General features: G+C 38.9%; 1 protein-coding gene and 1 pseudogene across 1 annotated transcript in view; both read left to right on the top strand.

Annotated features, from left to right (window-relative positions):
• The window catches only part of COL5A2 (collagen type V alpha 2 chain), a 408468-nt gene that overhangs the window by 111167 nt on the left and 271586 nt on the right, over positions 1-25715 (top strand). The window lies entirely within an intron of this gene.
• Positions 17309-19419, top strand: LOC100992587 (keratin, type I cytoskeletal 18-like; annotated as a pseudogene).

Below are 25715 nucleotides of genomic sequence, written 5' to 3'. Positions count from 1 at the left end.
TGTATTGGTTAGAGTGAGAGTGACAATCTCTTCTGACTACACCCTAAGTGGACATCACATTATTTTTAGACTTTTGAAGTTTTTTGTTTGAAAGAATATTTTATTTCTTTCTCTACCATATTTAAAGGCTGAAGCAAATAAATACAGCAATGATAAACACACTTTAAACTGAATTGAGGTTTTGAGAGATTAAGAGGTTTTATTCTATTTTATCTTATTTTTTAATGTTTGAGATTCACTTTATTTTTTTTCCTAGGTTTATTGAGATAAAATTGAGAAATAAAAATTATATATGTTTATGCTATACAACATGTTTTGATATATGTATGCATTATAAAATGATTACCAAAATCAAGCTAATTAGCAAATTCATTACTTGACATAGTTGTCTTTTTTTGGTGAGGAAATTTAAGATCTACTTTCTTATTAAATTTCAATTATACAATACATTATTGTTAACTATAGTCGCCATGCTGTACAATAGATGTATAAAACGTGTTCATCCTATCTAACTGAAACTTTGTGCCCTTTGTCCAATATATCTCTATCTCTCCCACCTCTTGGTAACTACTGTTTTACTCTCAGCTTCTATGAGTTCTATGAGTTAGACATTCTTAGATTCCATACTTAAGTGAGATTGTGCAGTATTTGTCTTTCTCTGCCTGGCTTATTTCACTTACCATAAGGTTCTCCAGGTTCATGCATGTTGTTGTAAATGACAAGGTTTCCTTCTTTTTTAAGGCTGAATCATTTTTTATCGTGTATATATCCCACATTTTCTTTACTCACTTCCCCATCAATGGAAACTTGGTTGATTCCATATCCTAGCTGTTGTGAGTAATGCTGCAGTGAACATGAGAGTGCATACTGATTTCATTTCCTTTAGATACATACCCAGAAGTGGGATTGCTGAATCATATAGTAGTTCTATTTGTAATTTTTTTGACTTCCCAACATTAATTAATGAGATTCAACCATCACATTTCTGTAAGGCAAAAGTTTTATGAAGTTTTCAATCACTTCCAAAACTTAAGTACTTTATCACATACTATGTGACAGTCACCACTTACAGGCACAGGCTTTCAGTGCTGGCTGATAGTTCACCAGGCTTTTGTATTTCTGTCTTCCATGATGACCAACAATTTGGCATTGTTGACTGGCTGAGACCAAGTTGACTTTATTATAGCAGTGGGGCAAACAAAATCCTGTTCTTATGCATGTATTCCACATGTCTAAGATGTTTTGGCAGCTGCTACCTTTTGTGCTGGCCTCTATTAAAGGCTTGACACACTGGTAACAAGTTTGTGGGACTGGGAGGAACCTGTATCTATTTCCACATGGAAGGGGAGAATTAACTGGTATGTCCAAAAAGTCAGACTATCTCCTGACCCTTGTTTTCTGGAGGCTCATCAGGGCCTCTCTTGCATGCTGGATTGCCTGGGCCTGAGGGACGTGCTGCCTGCTGGGACTTCAATAAGAATTTTGTACAATGATTTAGCTCTCTGGGAGTCAAAGCTGTATCTACTTGCTGCCAAAAAACATGTGTTTTTAACTTTGGACTTGTAACTTTTGAATACAGTTTTAAAGATACATTGTGTAGAAAAGCAGAAGGTTTGGTTAAGTGGTTTGCTCATGGAAGTATTATTAGTTACATATCAGTTAGTGAATGTGAATTTCTTGGCATGGGAAGTGAAACATGATAAGCACTCAAAATGGGTTCATTGTTATTTTTTGTTGGAATCGCATAACTACAGGATGCCAGCTTTGTTGGATAAGGCACAGGGGAACTTAGTTGAGAGCATTGCTATGAAATAGAGAAAGAATGAAGTTGGCTCTTCATATGGACTCTGTAGGAATTTGTGTGTTGCATATGCAAGCTGAGTATCTCAGAAGATAAACATGCCATTAAATTCCAGAATTTTAAATCACATTAGAAGTATTTAAGTGGCTTGAAAAGAGTATAATGGTTTGGAAAATTACAACATATTTCATGCTGTGATAATTCAGAGCCCTAAATTGATTCAGCATGAACTCCATCTTGCAAATAAGCACATGAACATTCCAATTATGTAGGATCAAGATTAACTATAAATTTCTAAGTCTATAACTCAGTATTGTTTTAAACTTCTACCTGAAAATAACTGATCATGTTTAGTTATATGGTTATTTGTATTTGAGTAATTTATTATGTACGGGTGGCCATCAGTAAATTTTCATCAAGTTATATGACAACCTAGTTCAAGTTATCTTTCAACTCTTTATTTGATTCGTCATCAAATTTGATTATTTCATTTAATGCACCAAAAGGAAGCACCATAGACCATTGATTTCGCACATATCTCTTTAGTTGCACATCTCCCCCTCTTCTAATTCTTCTTCAATTACCTAAGAGTTTTCCTCCTTTCTTCAATCTGTACTTTTTCTGTTCTTGTTCCCTTTCTCTCTAATTCTGTCTTCTTCTTCTTTCTCCCCCTTTTCCTCTTCCTCCTGTTTTCTCTCTTTCTTTCCTATTCCCATGCCCAACCCTCAACAATTTTTTTCCTTCTTGCTATTTGTGAACTAAAAACATTCATACAGACATTACAAAACATTTAAAAAGTAAAGTTAGTGATTCCTAAGTATGGAGGAAGGAGAAAGCATATGTTTTAAATGAAAATCAGCATCATTTAAACCTCCTGTAGTCAGATATATAAGGACTAGAAGAAAATCTGAAAAAAGTGAATATAATTCAAATTGTGTTACTTACGCTTTCATTTTCACTTTTTTATTTTTTCATTATTTTTTATTTATTATTATTATTATTATTTTTTCGAGACAGAATCTTGCTCTGTCACCCAGGCTGGAGTGCAGTGGCGTGATCTCTGCTCACTGTAACCTTTGCCTCCTGAGTTCAAGCCATTCTCCTGCCTCAGCCTGCCGAGTCTCTGGGATTACAGGTGTGTGCCATCACATCCAGCTAATTTTTGTATTTTTAGTAGAGATGTGGTTTCACCATGCTGGACAGGCTGTTCTTGAACTCCTGACCTCAAGTGATCCGCCCACCTCAGCCTCCCAAAGTGCTTGGATTACAGGTGTGAACCACCGTGCCTGGCCTCATTTTGATTTTTATAGATGTTATTATTATACTTTTTCTAGTGGGGAGTGGGTGAACTCCCCCCACTCCCCACCAGAAAAGGTATAATAATTTTTTTGAGACAGGAGCTTCCTCTGTCACCCAGGATGGAGGGCAATGGTGTGATTGGCTTACTGTAACATTGAATGTCTGGGCTCAAGTGATCCTTCCACTTCAGCCTTCTGGGTAGCTGGGACTACAGGCGCGCACACCACCATGCCCAGCTAATTTTATTATTTCTTGTAGAGACAAGGTCTCACTATGTTGGTCTCACTATGTTGCCCAGGCTGGTCTCCAATTCCTGGCCTCGGCTTCCCAAAGTGCTGGGATTACAAGTGTGAACCATTACACCTGACCTAAATAACCTTCTTGTCTAAATATCTTAGAAGTCTGTTTTACAATCTCTTTAAAATTTTCTTTCTACATCTTTGCCTCTGAAGCTGCTTCCCTCCCCACCATCATCCTACAAATTAAACTTTTAAAATAAATTATTAATTGAATTGCTTGTTTTTGTCTTCTTCATAATCATCATCATTATAATAAACTGGTTTTATTCAACATTGCATTGAAAATATATTTTAACTGCACAATGGATTGAATATGTTGTTGTGATCTCACATACAATTCTCATCACCATTTCTAACCTTCTTCTTCTTCTTTTTTTTTTTTTTTTTTTTTTGAGACAGGGTCTTGCTCTGTCACCCAGGCTGGAGTGCAGTGGCGCCATCTCGGCTCACTGCAACCTCAGACTCCTTGATTCAAGCAATTCTCCTGCCTCAGCCTCCTGAGTAGCTGGGATTACAGGCGTGTGCCACTATGCCGGACTAATTTTTGTATTTTTAGTAGAGATGGGGTTTCACCATGTTGACCAGGCTGGTGTTGAATTCCTGACCTCAAGTGATCCGCCTGGCTCGGCCTCCCAAATTGCTAGGATTACAGGTGTGAGCCACTGCGCCCGGCCTCCTAACCTTTTTCTATGGTAAATGTTTTTTGACTTTAAACTTTTTGAGGAACACCCATATATAGTTCTGGAACTTTCTGAATTGAGTTCTTTGGAAAATTTAAAGTGTTAGAGTGAAAGTATAAGTACATTTTTCCTCCTTTGATGTTGCTATCAATGAGAGAAATACTCTCAAATATATACAAACAAATAAGAGTAAATGACAAGAAAAATTACTGCAGATTACACACACAAACATATGAATGATTAATTGCTAAGGTAGATCACGAGAATGTCTCTCTGTCTCTCCCTGAATGTGTGTGTGTATGTGTGTATGTGTGTGTGTGTGTGTCTGTTTGGGGAGGTATAGAATAGTTTATGGCTGTGCTTTTCAAACATTTTTGTGGAAGGACCACTAGGAACAGAGGAGAAGGAACATGGAGGATGGGGAAAAAGGATGAAGTGACCCAAGCAGTCTCCTTCTTTATTTTTTTATTTTTATATATATATATATATTTTTTTTATTATACTTTAAGTTCTAGGGTACATGTGCACAATGTGCAGGTTTGTTACATATGTATACATGTGCCATGTTAGTGTGCTGCACCCATTAACTCGTCATTTACATTAGGTATATCTCCTAATGTTATCCCTCCCCCTTTCCCCCACCCCACAACAGGCCCTGGTGTGTGATGTTCCCCTTCCCGTGTTCAAGTGTTCTCATTGTTCCATTCCCACCTATGAGTGAGAACACGCAGTGTTTGATTTTTTTGTCCTTGCGATAGTTTGCTGAGAATGATGGTTTCCAGCTTCATCCATGTCCCTACAAAGGACATGAACTCATCATTTTTTATGGCTGCATAGTATTCCACGGTGTATATGTGCCACATTTTCTTAATCCAGTCTATCATTGTTGGACATTTGGGTTGGTTCCAAGTCTTTGCTATTGTGAGTAGTGCCGCAATAGACATATGTGTGCTTGTCTCTTTATAGTAGCATGATTTATATTCCTTTGGGTATATACCCAGTAATGGGATTGCTGGGTCAAATGGTATTTCTAGTTCTAGATCACTGAGGAATCACCACACTGTCTTCCACAATGGTTGAACTAGTTTACAGTCCCACTAACAGTGTAAAAGTGTTCCTATTTCTCCACATCCTCTCCAGCACCTGTTGTTTCGTGACTTTTTAATGATCGCCATTCTAACTGGTGTGAGATGATATCTCATTGTGGTTTTGATTTGCATTTCTCTGATGGCCAGTGATGATGAGCATTTTTTCACGTGTCTGTTGGCTGCATAAATGTCTTCTTTTGAGAAATGTCTGCTCATACCCTTCACCCACTTCTTGATGGGGTTGTTTGTTTTTTTCTTGTAAATTTGTTTCAGTTCTTTGTAGATTCTGGATATTAGCCCTTTGTCAGATGAGTAGATTGCAAAAATTTTCTCCCATTCTGTAGGTTGCCTGTTCACTCTGATGGTAGTTTCTTTTGCTATGCAGAAGCTATTTAGTTTAATTAGATCCCATTTGTCAATTTTGGCTTTTGTTGCCATTGCTTTTGGTGTTTTAGACATGAAATCCTTGCCCATGCCTACGTCTTGAATGGTATTGCCTAGATTTTCTTCTAGGGTTTTTATGATTTTAGGTCTAAGTCTTTAATCCATCTTGAATGAATTTTCGTATAAGGTATAAGGAAGGGATCCAGTTTCAGCTTTCTACTTATGGCTAGCCAGTTTTCCCAGCACCATTTATTAAACAGGGAATCCTTTCCCCATTTCTTGTTTTTGTCAGGTTTGCCAAAGATCAGATAGTTGTAGATGTGTGGTATTATTTCTGAGGGCTCTGTTCTGTTCCATTGGTCTATATCTCTGTTTTGGTACTAGTATCATGCTCTTTTAGTTACTGTAGCCTTGTAGTATAGTTTGAAGTCAGGTAGTGTGATGCCTCCAGCTTTGTTCTTTTGGCTTAGTATTGACTTGGCAATGCGGGCTCTTTTTTGGTTCCACATGAACTTTAAAGTAGTTGTTTCCAATTCTGTGAAGAAAGTCATTGGTAGCTTGATGGGCATGGCATTGAATATATAAATTACCTTGGGCAGTATGGCCATTTTCACAATATTGATTCTTGCTATCCATGAGCATGGAATGTTCTTCCATTTGTTTGTGTCCTCTTTTATTTCATTGAGCAGTGGTTTGTAGTTCTCCTTGAAAAGGTCCTTCACATCCCTAGTAAGTTGGATTCCTAGGTATTTTATTCTCTTTGAAGCAATTGTGAATGGGAGTTCACTCATGATTTGGCTCTCTGTTTGTCTGTTATTGGTGTATAAGAATGCTTGTGATTTTTGCACATTGATTTTGTATCCTGAGACTTTGCTAAAGTTGCTTATCAGCTTAAGGAGATTTTGGGCTGAGACAATGGGGTTTTCTAGATGTACAATCATGTCATCTGCAAACAGTGACAATATGACTTCCTCTTTTCCTAATTGAATACCCTTTATTTCCTTCTCCTGCCTGATTGCCCTGGCCAGAACTTCCAACACTATGAGGGCATCCCTGTCTTGTGCCAGTTTTCAAAGGGAATGCTCCCAGTTTTTGCCCATTCAGTATGATATTGGCTGTGGGTTTGTCATAAATAGCTCTTATTATTTTGAGATACGTCCCATCAATACCTAATTTATTGAGAGTTTTCAGCATGAAGCGCTTTTGAATTTTGTCGAAGGCCTTTTCTGCATCCATTGAGATAATCATATGGTTTTTGTCATTGGTTCTGTTTATATGCTGTATTACGTTTATTGATTTGTGTATGTTGAACCAGACTTGCATCCCAGGGATGAAGCCCACTTGATCATGGTGGATAAGCTTTTTGTGCTGCTGGATTCAGTTTGCCACTATTTTATTGAGGATTTTTGCATCGATGTTCATCAGGGATATTGGTCTAAAATTCTCTTTTTTTGTTGTGCCTCTGCCAGGCTTTGGTATCATGATGCTGGCCTCATAAAATGATTTAGGGAGGATTCCCTCTTTTTCTATTGATTGGAATAGTTTCAGAAGGAATGGTACTACCTCCTCCTCGTACCTCTGGTAGAATTCGGCTGTGAATCCCTCTGGTCCTGGACGTTTTTTGGTTGGTAAGCTATTAATTATTGCCTCAATTTCAGAGTGTGTTATTGGTCTATTAAGAGATTCAACTTCTTCCTGGTTTAGTCTTGGGAGGGTGTATGTGTCGAGGAATTTATCCACTTCTTCTAGATTTTCTAGTTTATTTGTGTAGAGGTGTTTATAGTATTCTGTGATGGCAGTTTGTATTTCTGTGGGATCGGTGGTGATATCCCCTTTATCATTTTTATTGAGTCTGTTTGATTCTTCTCTCTTTTCTTCTTTATTAGTCTTGCTAGCAGTGTATCAGTTTTGTTGATTTTTTCAAAAAGTCAGCTCCTGTATTCATTGATTTTTTGAAGGGATTTTTGTGTCTCTATGTCCTTCAGTTCTGCTCTGATCTTTGTTATTTCTTGCCTTCTGTTAGCTTTTGAATGTGTTTGCTCTTGCTTCTCTAGTTCTTTTAATTGTGATGTTAGGGTGTCAATTTTAGATCTTTCCTGCTTTCTCTTGTGGGCATTTAGTGCTATAAATTTCCCTCTACACACTGCTTTAAATGTGTCCCAGAGATTCTGGTATGTTGTGTCTTTGTTCTTGTTGGTTTCAAAGAACATCTTTATTTCTGCCTTCATTTCGTTATGTACGCAGTAGTCATTCTGGAGCAGGTTGTTCAGTTTCCATGTAATTGAGTGGTTTTCAGTGAGTTTCTTAATCCTGAGTTCTAGTTTGATTGCACTGTGGTCTGAGAGACAGTTTGTTATAATTTCTATTCTTTTACATTTGCTGAGGAGTGCTTTACTTCCAACTATGTGGTCAATTTTGGAATAGGTGCGATGTGGTGCTGAGAAGAATGTATATTCTGTTGATTTGGGGTGGAGAGTTCTGTAGATGTCTATTAGGTCTGCTTGGTGCAGAGCTGAATTCAATTCCTGGATATCCTTGTTAACCTTCTGTCTCATTGATCTGTCTAATGTTGACAATGGGGTGTTAAAGTCTGCCATTATTATTGTGTGGGAGTCTAAGTCTCTTTGTAGGTCTAAGTAGCAAGTCTAAGGACTTGCTTTATGAAGCTGGGTGCTCCTGTATTGGGTGCCTATATATTTAGGATAGTTAGCTCTTCTTGTTGAATTGATCCCTTTACCTTTATGTAATGGCCTTCTTTGTCTCTTTTGATCTTTGTTGGCTTAAAATTTGTTTTATCAGAGACTAGGATTGCAACCCCTGCCATTTTTTGTTTTCCATTTGCTTGTAGATCTTCCTCCATCCCTTTATTTTGAGCCTATGTGTGTCTCTGCACGTGAGATGGGTTTCCTGAATACAGCACACTGATGGGTCTTGACTCTTTATCCAATTTTCCAGTCTGTGCCTGTTAATTGGAGCATTTAGCCCATTTACATTTACAGTTAATATTGCTATGTGTGAATTTGATCCTGTCATCATTATGTTAGCTGGTTATTTTACTCATTAGTTGATGCAGTTTCTTCCTAGCATCGATGGTCTTTACAATTTGGCATGTTTTTGCAGTGGCTGGTACTGGTTGTTCCTCTCCATGTTTAGTGCTTCCTTCAGGAGCTGTTGTAGGGCAGGCCTGGTGGTGATAAAATCTCTCAGCATTTGCTTGTCTATAAAGGATTTTATTTCTCCTTCACTTATGAAGCTTAGTTTGGCTGGATATGAAATTCTGGGTTGAAAATTCTTTTCTTTAAGCATGTTGAATATTGGCCCCCACTCTCTTCTGGCTTGTAGAGTTTCTGCCCAGAGATCCACTGTTAGTCTGATAGGCTTCCCTTTGTGGGTAACCCGACCTTTCTCTCTGGCTGCCCTTAACATTTTTTCCTTCATTTCAACTTTGGTGAATCTGACAATTATGTGTCTTGGAGTTGCTCTTCTCGAGGAGTATCTTTGTGGCATTCTCTGTATTTCCTGAATTTGAATGTTGGCCTTCCTTGCTAGGTTGGGGAAGTTCTCCTGGATAATATCCTGAAGAATGTTTTCCAACTTGGTTCCATTCTCCCCGTCACTTTCAGGTACACCAATCAGACTTAGATTTGGTCTTTTCACATAGTCCCATATTTCTTGGAGGCTTTGTTGATTTCTTTTTATTCTTTTTTCTCTAAACTTCTTTTCTCACTTTATTTCATTCATTTGATCTTCAATCACTGATACTCTTTCTTCCAGTTGATCGAATCGGCTACTGAAGCTTGTGCATTTGTCACGTAGTTCTCGTGCCATGGTTTTCGGCCCCATCAGGTCCTTTAAGGACTTCTCTGCATTGGTTATTCTAGTTAGCCATTCGTGTAATCTTTTTTCAAGGTTTTTAACTTCTTTGCGATGGGTTCGAACTTCCTCCTTTAGCTCGGAGATGTTTGATCATCTGAAGCCTTCTTCTCTCAACTTGTCAAAGTCATTCTCTGTCCAGCTTTGTTCTGTTGCTGGTGAGGAGCTGCATTCCTTTGGAGGAGGAGAGGCACTCTGATTTTTAGAATTTTCAGTTTTTCTGCTCTGTTTTATCCCCATCTTTGTGGTTTTTATCTACCTTTGGTCTTTGATGATAGTGACGTACAGATGGGGTTTTGGTGTGGATGTCCTTTCTGTTTGTTAGTTTTCCTTTTAACAGTCAGAATCCTCAGCTGCAGGTCTGTTGGAATTTGCGGGAGTTCTACTCCAGACCCTGATTGCCTGGATATCAGCAGTGGAGGCTGCAGAACAGTGAATATTGCTGAACAGCAAATGTTGCTGTCTGATCATTCCCCTGGAGGTTTTGTCTCAGAGGGGTACCCGGCCATGTGAGGTGTCAGTCTGCCCCTACTGGGGGGGGGTGCCTCCCAGATAGACTACCTGGGGGTCAGGGACCCACTTGAGGATGCAGTCTGTCCATTCTCAGATCTCAAACTCTGTGCTGGAAGAACCGCTACTCTCTTCAAAGCTGTCAGACAGGGACATTTAAGTCTGCAGAGGTTTCTGCTGCCTTTTGTTCGGCTATGCCCTGCTCCCAGAGGTGGAGTCTACAGAGCAGGCCAGCCTCCTTGAGCTGCAGTGGGCTCCACCCAGTTCAAGCTTCCTGGTCGCTTTGTTTACCTACTCAAGCCTCAGCAATGGCGGGCGCCCCTCCCCCAGCCTGGCTGCTGCCTTGCAGTTCAATCTCAGACTGCTGTGCTAGCAATGAGCAAGGCTCCGTGGGCATGGGACCCTCCGAGCCAGGCACGGGATATAATCTCCTGGTGTGCTGTTTGCTAAGACCGTTGGAAAAGCGCAGTATTAGTGTGGGAGTGACCTGATTTTCCAGGTGCAGTCTGTCACAGCTTTGCTTGGCTATGAAAGGGAATTCTCTGACCCCTTGCACTTCCTGGATTAGGTGATGCCTCGCCCTGCTTCGGCTCACGCTTGGTGCGCTGCACCCAGTGTCCTGCACCTACTGTCTGACAAGCCCCAGTGAGATGAACCCAGTACCTAAGTTGGAAATGCAGAAATCACCCATCTTCTGCGTCGCTCACGCTGGGAGCTGTAGACTGGAGCTGTTCCTATTCGGCCATCTTGCAGTCTCTTTCTTTAACATGTCATGTTTTATTTTAATAATTTATTCAAAATTTCATTTAATTTCATGCCATATCCATGTTTGTTTTAATATAAAAACAGTAACAGGCAAGGTTATTTTTTTTTCTCAAATATGTCTAAAATAGACATCCCTGGCAGCTGTTATGTTGAGCCTTGCTTCTGAGTGTCTCCTTGGCACAGTACCACATATCCTGGGGATATGAATACTTTGAGAAGTGCAGATGTATAATGATAATAAACTAAGCTTAATCAGATGCAGGATGTCCATTTGGAGGCAGCTGTTTGACTCTGGCAGAGGTTTATTTGCAGGTGACTAAAGCAGCTGTGTCAAAATTCAAAACTATTCAAAACAGGTGTGGCAACTGACACCCCCAAGCCCCACATTATCCTTGGCTCTTCTTCTATGTCCTCCCCCAGATCTGAGAGAGGAGATGAAGTGATGATATTTGCTTCACAAATTAACTAAAATAAAAATTGTTAAGAAAAGTTTAATAATTTTATTTTTAACTGCTTCAAAGTGTTCTCTTGTCAAAATGGCTTTGTCAAAATACCATTTACCTATCAGGTACTATTAATTGGAGGAGTTTGTGGAGAATGAGAAGCTTTAGAAAAAATCATGCTGTGGAGTCCAGTTGAAAGGGATTCTTGTTGAGGGGACTACTATCTTATAAGCTCATGGCAATGAATTAGCCCCCTTTTAAAATAAATTTTGAACCAAATAACTAGAAGAATAAGGTGTGTAGAGGGAGTTGGCTAATTCAAGGCTGGCATAGAAATCAAAGGCTAAAGTGAGGCAAGAGAAGGAAATTTAGTAAAATGGGTGATGGAATCCTTGAGGATAAGTCAGCATTATATAGGTTGACACTACAGGTGAGAAAACTTAATTGGTATTTTTTATCCCCTTGTCATACTTTAACTTATTTCTTAAGTCAGTACATGCCAACTCTGTTCTCAGATGTTGCAGTGAGTTGAAAGATCAATGCAGTTTGAAGTCAGCCCTGAGTGGGACCACTCATGTCAGTGTTTGCAGACACAGGTGTTCTACAGGGTCAGATACAGAGTTTAGAAAAACTGCACGATAATATCTCGGTTCTGTATATTGTGCACTTTTCTAGAGAATTCCAGAGCTCTGAGAGTAAAAACAAACAAACAAACAAACAAACAAAAAACTTTCCTAAAATTAGTACTAAAGAGGAAAATTTTGTCAGGAACAAGTGAGTGCTTACATTTTTATTTCATTAAAATTATGATCACATTTAATGCTTCTATATTTTGGTCAGTCAAATAATTTTGAATACCAGCTAGTCAATTTTACCTTTCAATTTGAATAGTTTTGATTGTTGGCATAGCTGCTTTCATCACCTGCAAATAAGTTTTACCTATAATGCAATCTGAGTGAATCTGTACTTCAAACATAAAAAAAATTCTTAGTATATGAAAGCCACATACCTAACTTTTAGATTAACTACTCTTTGGAATTATATACATTTTTCCCTATTTCATCAATGTGGATGAAATAAATTCTTGGCTTTCTAAGTAATAAAACTGTCATATTGAGTGGTTTTGTAAATTTGGTAATATGTAGAAATAAACTATTTATTAATCTCATATATTCTTTTAAATCAAGAATATTATTAAGAGTCCTTGTTAGTGATTAGAAGCATGGATTCTTAAACCAGACAGTCTCAGTTCAAATCTCAGAACCTAACAGTACATAGAAAGTATTTGGAACATTATCTGCCATATAGGAAGAATTATAGAAGTGTTAGCAACTCTTGCTTTCAGAGAAGAAATTCTATTAAAAAATGGAAAACCTGAAAATATGAAATAACATTGAAATCAAATGAGTGTTTCTTATAATTTATATAGAGGAAATACTGCCAGGATAAGTCAAATTACTTGAAAATCTTATTTCTGACAAAATTCTAGGTAAGAAAATTGATATTTGAAGTACATAGGTATACATCTCCATAAAGTAATCTTAGGAACCTGAACTCTGTGACATTTTGATTAATAGAAAACAACATTATCTTATGCTATAGAAATGACTTCATAAGTTTTCTTAAAAATAATATACCTTTGGCTTTATATAAAGACTAAAATGAATAAAAATATGAATGTACGCTTTTATTTTCTTGTTAATTTTTGTGGGTACATAGTAGGTGTATATATTTATGAAATACTTGAGATGTTTTGATACAGGCATGCAATGTGAGATAAGCACATCATGGAGAATGGGGTCTTCATCTCCTCAATAATTTATCCTTTGGGTTACAAACAATCTGACTACACTTTTAAGTTATTTTAAAATATATAATTAAGTTATTGACCATAATCACCCTGTTGTGGTATCAAATAGTAGGTCTTATTCAGTCTTTTTTTTTTTTTTTTGCTTTTAAGTGACTAAAAATAAATAAATAAATTTTGACTTATACTTTAAGTTTAGGGGTACAAGTGCAGGTTTGTTATACAGGTGAACTTGTGTCATGGGGGTTTGTTTTACAGATTATTTCACCACTCAGGAATTAAGTCTAGTAACCATTCATTATTTTTCCTGATTCTCTCCCTCCTCCCACTCTTTACCCTCTGAAGGACCCCAGTTTGTGTTGCTCTCTCTGTGTGTCTATGTGTTCTCATCATTTAGTTCCCATTTATTTTTTTTTAATTTTTATTTTTTTCCTTCAGGACATGCAGATTTGTTACACAGGTAAACATGTGCCATGGTGGTTTGCTGCACCTATATACCCATCACTTAGGTATTAAACCCTGCATGAGCTCCCATTTATAGGTGAGAACATGTGGTATTTGGTTTTCTATTCCTATATTAGTATGCTAAGGATAATGGCCTCCAGCTCCATCCATGTCCCTGCAAAGAACATGATCTCATTCCTTTTCATGGCTGCATAGTATTTCATGGTATATATGTACCACATTTTTTTATGCAGTCTATCATTGATGGACATTAAGGTTGATTCTATATCTTTGCTATTATGAATAGTGGTGCAAGGAACATACATGTGCATGTGTCTTTATAACAGAGTGATTTATCTTCCTTAGGTATATAGCAAGTAATGGAATTGCTGAGTTGAATGGTATTTCTGTCTTTAGGTCTTTGAGGAATTGCCACACTGTCTTCCACAATGGCTGAACTAATTTACACTCCCACCAACAGTGTATAAGCATTCCTTTTTCTCCACGACCTTGCCAGCATCTATTATTTTTGACTTTTTATTAAAAAGTCATTTATTAAATAGTCATTCTGACTGGTGTAAGATGGTATCTCAGTGCATTCGTTTAGTGGTCAGTGATATTGAGCTTTTTTCCAATTATTCTTTTTGTGGCAACTGTGAATGGGAGTTCATTCCTGATTTGGCTCTTGGCTTGACTGTTGTTGGTATATAGAGTTGCTAGTAATTTTTACACAATAATTTTATATCTTGAGACCTTCCTGAAGTTGTTTATCAGCTTAAGAAGCTTTTGGGCCTAGACAAGGGGGTTTTCTAGATACAGGATTATGTCATCTGCAAACAGGGATAGTTTGACTTCCTCTCTTCCTATTCGAATACCCTTTCTTTCTTTCTCTTGCCCAATTGTCCTGGCCAGAACTTCCAATACTATGTGGAATAGGAGTGGTGAGAGGGCACCTTTGTCTTGTGCTGATTTTCAAGAGGAATGCTTCTAGCTTTTGCCCATTCAGTGTGATGTTGGCTGTGGGTTTGTCATATATGGTTCTTATTATTTTGAGGTATTTTCCTTCGATACCTAGTTATAGGGAATTTTTAACATGAACGGATGTTGAATTTTACCAAAAGCCTTTCTGCATCTATTGAGATAATCATGTGGTTTTTGCCTTCAGTTCTGTTTGTGAGATGAGTCACATGTATTGACTTGTGTATATTGAACCAATCTTGCATCCCAGGGATGAAGCTTACTTGATTGTGGTGGATCAGCTATTTTGATATATTTTGATATGCTGCTGGATTTGGCTTGCCAGTATTTTGTTGGGGATTTTTGCATCAGTGTTCATCAAGGATATTGGCCTGAAGTTTTCTTTTTTTGTTGTATCTCTCCCAGGTTTGGGTATCAGGATGATGCTGGCCTCAGAATGAGTTTGGAAGGAGTCCTTCCTCCTCAACATTTTGGAATAGTTGCAAAGGGAATGGTACTAGCTCTTCTTTGTACATTTGGAAGAATTCATCTGTGAATCCATCTGGTCCTGGGCTTTTTTTGGTTGGTATGCTATTTATTACTGCCTCAATTTCAGAACTCGTTATTAGTCTGTTCAGGGATTCAGTTTCTTCCTGGTTCAGTCGTAGGAGGGTGTATGTGTCCAGAAATTTATCTATTTTTTCTAGATTTTCTAGTTTATGTGCATAGAGGTGTTCATAATATTCTCTGATGGTTGTTTGTATTTCTATGGGGTCAGTGGTAATATCCCCCTTGTCATTTATGATTGTGTTTATTTGAAACTACTTTTTCTTCTTTATTAGTCTAGCTAGTAGTGATCTGTTTTATTAATTTTTCAAAAAACTAGCTCCTGGATTTATTGAAGCTTTGAATGATTTCTTGCGTCTCAGTCTCCTTCAGTTCAGCTCTGATTTTGGTTATTTCTTGTCTTCTGTTAGCTTTGGGATTTGTTTACTATTTGTTCTTTAGTTCTTTTAGTTGTGATGCTAGGTTAACTTGAGGTTTTTCTAACTTTTTGATGTGGGTATTTAGTACTGTAAATTTCCCTCTTAAAACTGCTGTAACTGTCCCAGAGACTCTGGTGTGTTGTACCTTTGTTTTCATTAGTTTCAAAGGACTTGTTGATTTCTGCCTTAATTTTATTATTTAACCAAAAGTCATTTCAGAGCAGGTTATTCAATTTTCATGTAATTGTATGGTTTTGAATGAACTTCTTAGTCTTGATTTCAAATTTGTACTGTGGTCTGAGAGACTGTTTGTTATGATTTCAGGTCTTTTGAATTTGCTGAGGAGTGTTTTACTTCGGATTATGTGATTGATTTTACAGTAAGTGCCATGTAGTGATGAGAATAATGTATATTTTGTTGCTTTTGGGTGGAGAGTTCTATAGATATCTATTAGGTCCATTTGATCCACTGCTGAGTTCAGGTCCTGAATATCTTTGTTAATTTTCTGTCTTGATGATCTGTCTAATATTGTTGGTGGGGTGTTAAAGTTCCCCACTATTATTTTGTGGGAGTCTAAGTCTCTCTGAAGGTCTCTGAGAACTTGCTTTATGAATCTGGGTGTTCCTGTGTTGTGTGCATATATATTTAGGATAGTTCATTCTTCTTGCTGAATTGAACCCTTTACCATTATGTAATGCCCTTCTTCATCTTGTTTGATCTTTGTTGGTTTAAAGTCTGTTTTGTCAGAAAGGAGAATTGCAACCCCTGATTTTTTTCTGTTTTCCATTTTCTTGGTAGATTTTCCTCCATCCTTTTATTTTGAGCCCATGTGGGTCATTGCATGTGAGATGGGTCTTTCGAAGATAGCATACTGATGAGTCTTGGTTCTTTATCCAGCTTGTCACTCTGTGTCTTTTAATTGGTGTATTTATCCTATTTACATTTAAGGTTAGTATTGATATGTGTGGATTTGATCCTGTCATCATGATGTTAGCTAGTTATTTTGCAGACTTGTTTATGTAGTTGCTTTATTGTGTCACTGGTCTGTGTACTTCAGTGTGTTTTTGTAATGACTGGTAATGGTCTTTACTTTTCATATTTATTGCTTCCTTCAGGATCTCTTGTAAGGCAGTTTTGGAGGTAACAAGTTCTCTCAGCATTTGCTTGTCTGAAAAGGATCTTATTTCTCCTTCATTTATGAAATTTGAATGTTGGCCTGTCTAGCTAGGTTGGGAACATTCTCATGGATGATATCCTAAAGTATGTTTTCCAAATTGATTCCATTCTTCCCATCTCTTGTAAGTAAACTTATCAGTCATAGATTCGGTCTGTTTACATAAGCCCACATTTCTTGGAGGTTTTGTTTATTCCTTTTCATTCTTTTTTCTCTATTTTTGTCTGCTCCCGTCTTGTCAGACAGGCAGTCTTCAAGCTCTGAGATTCTTTCTTCTGCTTGATCTATTATGCTATTAATACTTGTGATTGCAATATGAAATTCTTGTAGGGTATTTTTCAGCTCTGTCAGGTTGGCTACATTCTTCTTCATACCAGCTATTTTGTCTGTCAACTCCTGCAATGTTTTATCAGCATTCTTGTGCTGAATCTTTCTCATCTTTGTATGCTTATCTACCTTCTATCTTTGAGGTTACTGACTTTTGGGTGATTTTTTTTTTTCCTTTAACAGTCTAGCTACTTTTCAGTAGGGCTTCTGTGGTATGCTGAGAGTCTTCTCTAGTCCCTAATCAGCTCAGATTTTCCAGTACCTAGACGTATCACCAGTGAAGGCTGTGAATGAGCAAAGATGGCAGCCTGCCCCTTCCTTTGGGAGGTCCATCTCAGGGAGGTACAAACTTGTTGCCAGCCTGAACACACCTGTGGGAGGTGGCTGGCGACTTTAGATCGGAGGTCTGACCCAGTCAGGAGAAATGGGATCAAAGACCTGTTTAAAAAAGTTGTCTGGGTCATTGGCAAAGCCTGAGTCCTGTCCTCTTGCTCTCTTCCTGGGACGGCATGAACTTCACCACTCGCTCCACCTTCACCAACTACCGGTCCCTGGGCTCTGTCCAGGTGCCCAGCTACAGGGCCCGGCCGGTCAGCAGTGCAGCCAGTGTCTATGCAGGCACTGGGGGCTCTGGTTCCTGGATCTCCATGTCCCGCTCCACCAGCTTCTGGGGCGGCATGGGATCCGGGGGCCTGACCATGGGAATGGCCAGGGGTCTAGCAGGAATGGGAGACATCCAGAACGAGAAGGATACCATGCAAAGCCTGAACGACCACCTGGCCTCCTACCTGGACAGAGTGAGGAGCCTGGAGACTGAGAACAGGAAGCTGGAGAGCAAAATCCGGGAGCACCTGGAGAAGAAGGGACCCCAGGTCAGAGACTGGAGTCATTACGTCAAGACCATCGAGGACCTGAGGGCTCAGATCTTCGCAAATGCTGTGGACAATGCCAGCATCATTCTGCAGATCGACAATGCCCATCTTGCTGCTGATGACTTTAGAGTCAAGTATGAGACAGAGCTGGCCATGTGCCAGTCTGTGGAGAGTGACATCCATGGGCTCCACAAGGTCACTGATGACCAATGTCACTCGGCTGCAGCTGGAGACAGAGATCGAGGCTCTCAAGGCAGAGCTGCTCTTTATAAAGAAGAACCACAAAGAGGAAGTAAAAGGCCTACAAGCCCAGATTGCCAGCTCTGGGTTGACCGTGGAGGTAGATGCCCCCAAATCTCAGGATCATGGCAGACATCCAGGTCCAATGTGACGAGCTGGCTTGGAAGAACCGAGAGGAGCTTGACAAGTACTGGTCTCAGCAGATTGAGGAGAGACCACAGTGGTCACCATGCCGTCCACTGAGGTTGGAGCTGCTGAGATGATGCTCATGGAGCTGAGACATACAGTCCAGTCCTTGGAGATGGACCTGGACTCTATGAGAAATCTGAAGGCCAGCTTGGAGAACAGCCTGAGGGAGGTGGAGGCCCACTATGCCCAGCAGATGGAGCAGCTCAACAGGATCCTGCTGCACCTGGAGTCAGAGCTGGCACAGACTCGGGCAGAGGGACAGCTCCAAGCCCAGGAATAGGAGGCCCTGCTGAACATCGAGGTCAAGCTGGAGGCTGAGATCACCACCTACCGCCGCCTGCTGGAAGATGGTGAGGACTTCAATCTTGGTGATGCCCTGGACAGCAGCAACTCCATGCAAACCATCCAAAACACCACCACCTGCCAGATAGTGGATGGCCAAGTGGTGTTTGAGACCAATGACACCAAAGTTCTGAAACATTAAGCCAGCAGAAGCAGGGTACCCTTTGGGGAGCAGGAGGCCAATAAAAAGTTCAGAGGTGAAAAAAAATAGTCTGGCCACATTTTTGTAAAGCGGCTGTGCAGTGCTGGGGGTCCACTTCAGCCCCTGGTTGCCTTGGATACTTCAAAAACTGGTAAACAATTCCCTAGGAATGAGGCTGAATCCAGGGCGCTGAGTAGCAAGAGTCACCCCACTTGCATGGTGCTTTACAGGATAAGACCCACTGGCCTGGAACTCCAGCCAGCCACTCCTAACTAATTTTTTTTTGTACTCATTAAACATCCCTACCTCCCCCTGCTCCCCACTACCCTTCCCAGCCCCTGGTAACCATCCTTTTACTCCCTATCTGTATGAGTTTAATCGTTTTGATTTTTAGATCCTAGAAATAAGTGAGAACATGTGATGTTTGTCTTTCTGTGCCTGGTTTATTTTGCTTAACATAATGATCTCCAGTTCCATCCATGTTGTTGCAAGTGACTAGATCTCATTCTTTTTTTTTGGCTTGATAGTACTCCACTGTGTATGTGTACCACATTTTCTTTATCCATTCATCTATTGATAGTCACTTAGGTTGCTTCCAAATCTTGTTGTGAACGGTGCTGCCACAAACATAGGAGTGCAGTTATCTCTTCAAGGTCCTGATTTCCTTTCTTTTGGATATGTATACCCAACAGTGGGATTGCTGGATCATATGGTAGCTCAATTTTTAGTTTTTTGAGGAACTTCCAAACTGTTCCCCATAGTGGTTGTACTAATTTACATTCCCACCAATAGTGCACAAGGGTTTATTTTTCTACACATCTTCTTCAGCATTTGTTATTTCCTGTCTTTTGGATATAAGCCATTTTATATCCAAATGATATAATGATATCTCATTGTAGCTTTGATTTGCATTTCTCTGATGATCAGTGATGTTGAGCACCTTTTCATATGCCTGTTTGCCATTTGTATGTCTTATTTTGAGAAACATCTATTCAAATCTTTTGCCAGTTTTTTTATTGGATTGTTACCTTTATATTTTCTGGAAAACCACTTTGTGGCATTATCTATTATTAATGTTCCTTGTATTAGCACTCACTTGATACATATTTTAAAAAATCATTTATTAATAGAGAAATGTTTCTTTTCCTCACATACAACTTTGCTTCCACTGATAAGAAAATAAGAATGATTAAGCTCGTTATTTATATATATTCTGCCTTGTAAAGCAGAGGAATTGCTGTGTGTTTAACAAACTACTTTCTTTTTCTTTTAGTCATAGAGAAATACTATTCTTTCCAGTCACCTTGCACCAACATGGGGCCATGTAACTAAGCCTGGTCAACAGAATATGAATGAATGTATGCCAGTTTTAAGCATGACCTCTAAATTATCTTGCAAACTTAAACATGCTTTCTCTGTGCTTATGAACTGACTGAATGTAGAGGATCTAGCAGAAGCACAGACAAAAGTCTGGCAGATGGTCACATCACAGTGTTTAACAGTGGCAAATCCATAAAGGTCTGCGGCAACCTTGATTCTTGCCTCCTCAGAAGACATAATTCAACTGAGGGGTATAAGACAGAGTGAGAGACTGAGGCAAGTTTTAAAACAGGAGTGAAAGTTTATTAAAAAGATTTAGAGCAGGAACAAAAGGAAGTAAAATACATTTAGAAGAGGGCCAAACAGGTGACTTGAGAGATCAAGTGCATGGTTTGTTGGCATACTTCCAGGGTCATGTGTCACTTCTCCCCTGATTATTTCCTTGGGGTGGGCAGTCTGCATGCGCAGTGGCCTGCCAGCACTTGGGAGGTACCATACGTGCAGTGTGTTTACTGGAGTTGTACGCATGCTTACTTGGGGCATTCTTCTCTTACCAGTCAAATGCTCCTAGAAGGTCGTGTATCAGTTAAACTCAGCCATTTTGCCTCTTAGTTCTCATGCTTGAGCCCACTTACCCAACTCCTGAGATCTTATCGGGATGCTACTGATCACATTTCAGGTTTTTCTATTTATTGGGAGACTCCCTTTTCCTGGTGCTGGCTGTGACCAATTATTATTTTAGAGAAACAGTGTAACAATCACCTGATCATCACCTGATACTTGCCTGACATTCTCGATGAGGTTGTCGGGGAGAGACCCTTTCATGCCCTATTCATGCCTAACAAGCTACCTCCTGTAACAAAAGGAGCTGTGATCACTAAGTCACTACTTGAAGCAGAGCTGCCCAAGAGAGTCACCAAATCAGAAACATGCTGTTGACAAAAAGAATCAAACTCTGTAAAATATCTGAAGCCTTTTATTCTGAGTCAAATATGAGTGAGCAGTGGCCCGTGACACAGCCCTAGGACTTCCTGAAAACATGTGCCCAAGGTGGTCAGGCTATAGCTTGGTTTTATATGTTTTAGGGAGACTTAAGACATCAGTCAATGTGTGTAACATGAATTTGTTTCGGTCCAGAAAGGTAGGACAACTTGAAGCCCTCTCTCTGAAGGGAGGGCTTCCAGGTCACAGATGGAGTCAAAGGTTTTCTAATTGGCAGTTGCTGAAAGAGTTATTATCTAAAGACCTGGAATCAATAGAAAGAAATGTCTGGGTTAAGATAAGGGGTTGTGGAGACCAAGGTTTTATCATGCAGATAAAGCCTCCTGGTAGCAGCTTCAGAGGTCTTATCAGACCCAAAAAGGTGCCAGACTCTAAGTTAATTCTCTCCTGGATCAAGGAAAAGGCCTAGACAGGAATGGGGATTTTCTACAAAAAGTAGATTTTCCCTCCTAAGAGATAGCTTTGCAGGGCCATTTCAAAATATGTCAAAGAAATATATTTTGGGGTAAAATGCTTTGATTTCTTTCAGGGCCGGCTATCTGTCATGTGATGCTATATTAGAGAGTCAGGCTGGATTTTGGTGTCTTATTGCTTAATGTTAATGCTGGTCAGCTGTGCCTGAGTGCCAAAGGGAGGAGGGTATAATGAGGCATGTCTGACCCTCCTTCCTCCTTCCCATCATGGCCTGAACCGGTTTATTTTGGAATGCCCTTGGCTGAGAGGGATGGGGGAGGGCTTAGAATTTTATTTTTGGCTTACAATACACATGAGATTTTCCATGAGAAAACACATCCCTACACCCACACCTACACACCCACACCCCAGTTTATTGCCCAAATCTGTTACAGGAAAGGGGTCCTGATCCAGACCCCAAGAGAGGGTTCTTGGATCTCACACAAGAAAGAATTCAGGGTGAGTCCACAGTGCAAAGCAAAAGCGAGTTTATTAAGAAAGTAAAGTAAAAGAACAGCTATTCCATAGAACAGAGTAGGCCATTCCCAAAAGTAAGAGGAGGAATATGTCCACCCTAGGTACAATGCTTGTTTATGTACAGGATAAAAAAGATCATGGGCAGATGTGCCCTGCTACAAGGGTTTGTGATAAAGGATTTATTTTCTTAATTACTATATTTTGCAAGAATCAATATTGTCATCTTTAAAGCAAAATTAGGAATGCTTTTGTTCTCAAGATATCAAGATATTGACACTCCCAAATCTGGGTTCGTTTAGTAAACATTATCAATCTGTTCCCTTAACTGTAAACATTTAGAGGCTAAGAATACCTGACTTTCTGGGAATGCAGCTCAGCAAGCCCCATCCTCATTTTCCTAGCCCTCACTCAAAATGGAGTCGCTCTGGTTCAATGGCCTCTGACAAATCCACTGAGATATTGTTTGTTATAGCACCTGGCGTTATTAATCCTGATTGACACACATTTAAAAATGTGCAGTGGTAGGACTCTATTGTCTAATTTTTGTTTTGTATACTGAATTTCTTCTTTCTGCTTATTAATTTTTAATTTTTATTACCTCCTTATAATGTGCTATTCATGTATGCTTTTTCAAAATTTTCTAAGTATTATATGTATAATTTATATATAGGTAGAATATTAATTGATAGCAAGTAAGTTAAAAATCTCACCATATTTCGATTTTGTTTGAAGAAATGTAACCAGAGTACACAATTGCTTCATAATCATTACTGTCCCAACATTAAAATTTAAGTGTAAAGGGAAGAAAAATAAATACTAAATGAATTAAAATAATTTCTGTAAAAGGAATTCAGATGTGTTATATATGTGGAACCTCTTTTTCACCTTTGAAGACTGAATTCATATTAGCATGTTTTAATGTTTTAAGAAATATATCAATGAACTTTTTTCCAGTAATTTGTATTTTCTTTAAGGCAAACACAGACATACAAAATAGGCATATTAGAAATTTACTTATTGGGTCGCATTATATTTTGAGGAAGTGGGTGGATAATGTTGGTTAATGAAGGAGGAGGGTTATGTATAATTACATTTTACACTTAGAATGTTTAACACACTGTTCATTCAATCCCTCAAACACTCATCACACCAACAATACAAAGAAATAAACTTTAACCAAGAGCAAGTGATAAACTGTTGTACTTTGAACTCCTGTAACTTACAAAGAAAGAAAGCGAAATTATTCTAGAGATCTGTAAGGCTGTCAAATAGTCCCTGTGAAAAGCAATGTCAAGTAATGGCATTCTTATTTTAGAAAGAATGACAGCTGAATTAAGCATGGTGACTTGTTAGGTAATAAAAACAAGCTAACATTAATAGAATCTGTGTCACTTCCCATTGTCAAGACAGGTCCTCATTGAGGAAGCCATGCACCAGAATTCCCTCATTAATGAGCACACCAGTTTGTTTATTGTTAGAAATGTGAAAATGGTTCTGACAGCATTCCTAAAAATGCACATGATGAAGATGCATTTATTATAGGTCCTGTTATGTGGAAGCAGATTCTGAGATGGAGTTTGGAGTACAGGATAATGATTACGGATCAACACCTGTGGAAAGAATTGGGAGGAAATAGGATTTAATAGACAGATAAGCTAATATGTGATGCAGACCCAACAAAGTTTCAATCAACTCCATGGGGAGTGCTCTGGAGCATGTTAGATAGGAAAGATGTGCTCAAGTCCCTCAGTGGGTGATTAAGGACGATGGTATGGTGAGTGGGGCCACCCTTGCTTCCCTCCCTGATTCCTGGAACCCTTCAGTCTTCCTATTGGAAACATACAAACGTACATAGCACATAGTGCATGGCACAATACTAGTACAAAGTTCTTTGATTTAATGTCTGTATTGTATGTTGGAGGATGGCACCCCATTCTCAGAGAACATTGCTTCTGAGCTAAGCTGGTGCTTCGATTCAATAGTCCTTCAAGAGAAAACTGAAATGACCTCCAGCAGACTATTGGACTCACTTCCACACTTTTCTCCTGTAAAGTGAATCCACTATTCTGAGAAACCCCATGCTGGTGGATCAAACACGTCCTAATAGAAAGAGGTGCTGACTGATGCCCTGAAGGGAGGTTGAACAAATCTAAATCCAGCATATATGTCTAGTTTTTTTTTTTTAGATTGAATATCTCTCTCTTCCAGGATGGAAGATATTCAGTGTAATCAACTTGTCACCAATTAGCCCGTTGATCTCTTCAAGGAATAGTGCTGTATAAGAGTTTCAGTGTAGGTTTCTCCTACTGGCAGATTGGACATTTGGTGGCATAAGTAGGCAAAGCAGCTATCTGAGTTCATTTGTGCTGCTATAACAAAATACCAAAGACTGGGTATTTACAAACAATAGAAATTTATTTGTAACAGTTCTGGAGGCTAGGAAGTTCTAGATCAATGTGCTGTCAGGTTTGGTATCTGGTGAGGGTTTACTCAATGCTTCCAAGGTAATGACTCATTATTACATCCTCACATGGTGAAAGGCAGAAGGGCCAAAGGGCTGAATATATTGTGAAGTCTCTTTTATAAGGGCTTTAATCTTATCCATGAAGGAGAAGCCCTCATGAAATAATCATCTACTAAAGGCCTCACCAGTTAATACTCCTGCATTGGCGATTAAGTTTCAACATAAATTTTGGAGGGAACACAAACATTCAAATCATAGCAGCAGGCTCGTAAATGCGAAGCTGTGCTGTTGGGCCCACGCATTTCCTACCAGAACTACTTTATTCACATGCCACTACTGGGATGGTAGATTTGTGAGGCTGCTGATACCAAGTGGATAGCAATTATTTTATTTCTGGCAGCAATAAGAAATATTCCATCTTTTAAATTTTGTTTTGGAGTCTAATGTTAAAAATTGCTGTTAGCTATTGTTAGTATTTTCCTGATCTTTTTCTTTCCATTTTGTTTGTTTCAAAATTTAAATATATTTGTTTTCTTTTTTATGAGCCTCATAAGCAGTCATTTCTCAGTCCTTATTTGACTTGACTTATTCATATTATTTATAAAATTTGATTGCATTATTAATAAAATTTGATCACTTTCTCAGTGAAAAACTTTGTACTTAGCACATAGTGCAAGGCATAATATACTTTTCACTGAGAAGAAAGTGATTAAATTTTGTTTACTTCATTACTTACCAGAAGCTTGGAAGCACCTCCTATTACATGTAGAAAAATATAAGAATGACTGGTGATATAGTTTGGCTATTTGTCCCTGCCCAATTCTCATGTTGAAATGCAATCCCCAGTGTTGAAGTTAGGGCCTAGTGGAAGGTATTTGAGTCATGGGGGTGATCCCTCATGTGTTGGTGCTGTCCTTGTGACAGTGAGTGGGTTCTCATGAGATCTGATTGTTTTAAAGTGTGGCACCTTCCCCCACCTCTGGCTTCCGCTCCTGCCATGTGATGTGCCTGCTCTCTCTTCACCTTTGTAAGCTTCCTGACTCTCTCTCACCCAGGAGCAAATGCGGGCAATATGCTTCCTGTACAGGCTGAACAACCACAAGCCAATTAAACCTCTTTTCTTTATAAATTATCTGGACTCAGGTGTTTCTTTATAGCAATGCAAGAACAGACTAATACAACTATTATCTGTATCACTATTACTAATGAATATTGTGCTGCTAATCTTAGCCAAAGTAACAAGGTAAAAAAATGAGAGTTATGAATATTGGAAAAATGGAAATAAAGCCCTTGTTATTTTTGGTAAAATGATTATTTACTTATGAAATCCAAGACAACTGTTTGTATAATAATTAGAACTTGTAAAACAGTTGAACA

The sequence above is a fragment of the Pan paniscus genome, chromosome 13, assembly GCF_029289425.2.
Source record: "Pan paniscus chromosome 13, NHGRI_mPanPan1-v2.0_pri, whole genome shotgun sequence".
Taxonomy (NCBI): domain Eukaryota; kingdom Metazoa; phylum Chordata; class Mammalia; order Primates; family Hominidae; genus Pan; species Pan paniscus.
The sequence above is the reverse complement of the archived record's forward strand: the minus strand, read 5'-3'. Positions and strand labels throughout refer to the sequence as shown.